Source organism: Engraulis encrasicolus, chromosome 9 (genome assembly GCF_034702125.1).
Source record: "Engraulis encrasicolus isolate BLACKSEA-1 chromosome 9, IST_EnEncr_1.0, whole genome shotgun sequence".
In the NCBI taxonomy this organism is placed as follows: domain Eukaryota; kingdom Metazoa; phylum Chordata; class Actinopteri; order Clupeiformes; family Engraulidae; genus Engraulis; species Engraulis encrasicolus.
In genome coordinates this window covers 9529810-9532309 of record NC_085865.1, presented here as the reverse complement: position 1 = coordinate 9532309, position 2500 = coordinate 9529810, and the positions used below count along the sequence as shown (strand labels likewise).

General features: G+C 51.4%; 1 protein-coding gene across 1 annotated transcript in view; it reads right to left on the bottom strand.

Annotated features, from left to right (window-relative positions):
• The window catches only part of nrp1a (neuropilin 1a), a 197215-nt gene that overhangs the window by 113966 nt on the left and 80749 nt on the right, over window positions 1-2500 (bottom strand). The window lies entirely within an intron of this gene.

The window sequence follows — 2500 nt, the reverse complement described above, 5'->3', positions numbered from 1 at the left end:
GTAAGTAGACAAACTGGTTTGCATAGCAGGGCACTGTTGAATAAGAGAGGAAATGTGAGGAGAGGAGCTGAGCGAAAAGGAGAGGAGAGGAGATGAGAGGAGAGGAGAGGAGAGGAGAGGAGAGGAGAGGAGAGGAGAGGAGAGGAGAGGAGAGGAGAGGAGAGGAGAGGAGAGGAGAGGAGAGGAGAGGGGAGGAGAGGAGAGGAGGAGAAGAGAAGAGAACCATTTCCTACTTCTCCGTTTCCCCGGAGATCAATCAGAGCACATTGTTGTGCTGCGATGGTATCTGCCCTCGGGGGACACAGCCAAGGAGGAGAGGAGCGGAGGAGCGTGCAGGAGCGGAGAGGTGGAGAGGAGAGAAGTGGAGTGAAGACGAGTGGGAATGGGGGGTGGAAAATGGACAGGGGTGGCTGGAGTGTGTGGGTGGTTAGTGGGGGGTGGGGGGTGCTGGGTACATTCAAGGGCAAGACCTACGTAGCTATGAGCTTCTCACGGCCTCCTCTGACTTTACATATCCTCCTCCACCCACCACTAACCTACAATATGTATGCACTATGCACCCACCCCCTTCTTCCCTCCTCTTAGTCCCTTCAAGTGCCCTTGAGCCTCACAAACACCCACACCCATGTTGCCCACCAGTGACCTTCAAATGACCTTTGAAGCAAAAACCACACGGTACATTCTTCAGTGTTCATGTATAGTAAAAAAGCCACACTCCCGGATAAGTTTCTTGCAGTTTTAATACTGGGTTAGCATGGCAGGCAGACAGACGTTTCGGCCTAACGGCTGTGATACATGCAAGTGAATTCCACCCGCTTTCAACCTCCTCACTCGCCTCGCGTGGTGACGTAGCATCGTTTCCCGGTCAAATTAGCTTAGCTTAGCAATCACAAACACTGTATGTAAAAATAGAAATGATGAAACAGGAGCGAATATATTGGTCACCTTAACCCAAGTGTCATTTATTTTAAAACCATCTGTGAAAAACGATCGGCAGATTTGACACCATCGAAATCAAAACAGCCTCCATTTTTAATATCCCAGTAGTGCTCGTGACGCACGTGACGTCATGGCGTTGAAAGCTCTCCCATTGGTTAACGCTTCGCGGTGCCGCTACATTTTTCAGCCAAGCTCAACTTTCTCGCCTCGCTCGCCCACCGCCCGCCACCCTCGCTTCCCTACGTCACCACCTCTCGCCTCGCTGCCGCGTCCCAACGGAAAATAATGGAACGCCACGCTTGTACCGCGTTGGAAGCGCCCATGTAAATTGGGCCTAAGCCTTCTTCAGCGTCTTTCCATACTGTCCCTCCACTTCCCCAGTGGCCTTCACCCCCAAACCTCCCCTTTCTTCTCCCCCTCTTCCCACCCACCGCCTCTCGCCTCCTCTCTGCGTCTCCCCCTCCCCCCCTTCTCTCCCTTCTCCCCCCTTCCCATCTTCCCCTCTCCCCCTCTCCCCTCTTCCTTCCACCAGCAGTAGAAGAAGCAGCTGACATGAGGGAGTAGGGGGGAGTGAAGGTTAGTGCCCTGGGCAGTCTGGCCTAAATATGACCATTGTGTTCGTCAGCAACAGAAATTGGCCCTCAAGGGCTACCGTCCAAGGCCGCCACAGACTGGTGCAATGCACTGTGGGGATGTATGTATGCACGCACGCATTCTAACTAGGTCATCTGACTGCATCTCATGTATAAGACAGGCCAGGCCCCCCCCTGTGGCGATCTGATGAGGCCATTCACGTGATTTAAATATAACGTACATCAATGAGGGATGGCTTGTCTCGTTACTGGTCCTTGTTGTACTGTAAAGGACGTTTATGCAACGCTGTGAATATTATTAGTGTCTGTCTATATCCAGAGGGGGAGATCTAGTTTCTGATGCGGCTGGCTAACACGTGATTAGGGGGCGTCAGTGAGTGATGTGTTGTCTTGCTGCTGGTTGTGTTGTGTTGTGTTGTGTTGTGAGGTGTTGTGTTGTGTTGTGTTGTGTTGTGTTGTGTTGTGTTGTGTTGTGTTGTGTTGTGTTGTGTTGTGAGGTGTTGTGTTGTGTTGTGTTGTGTTGGGTTGTATTGTGTTGTGTTGTGTGATATGAGGTGCTGTGTTGTGTTGTGTTGTGTTGTGTTGTGTTGTGTGTTGTGTTGTGTTTCGTTGTGTTGTGTTGTGTTGTGTTGTGTTGTAAGGTACTATGTTGTGTTGTGTTGTGTTGTGTTGTGTTGTGTTGTGTTGTGTTGTGTTGTGTTGTGTTGTGTTGTGTTGTGTTGTGCGTGCGTGTGTGTGTGTGTTTGTGTGCATGCGCGCGCACGCGCGTGTGTGTGTGTTTGTGTGCGTGTGTGCGTGTGCGTGCGTGTGCGTACACGTGTTTCGCTAATTGTGTGTGGTGTGCATCATCATCTCACTCACCTCCAGGGAAGCTGTCCCAGATCTCGAGGCGGGGTTGGTTGGTTGGTGTGTGTGTGTGTGTGTGTGTGTGTGTGTGTGTGTGTGTGTGTGTGTGTGTGTGTGCGTGC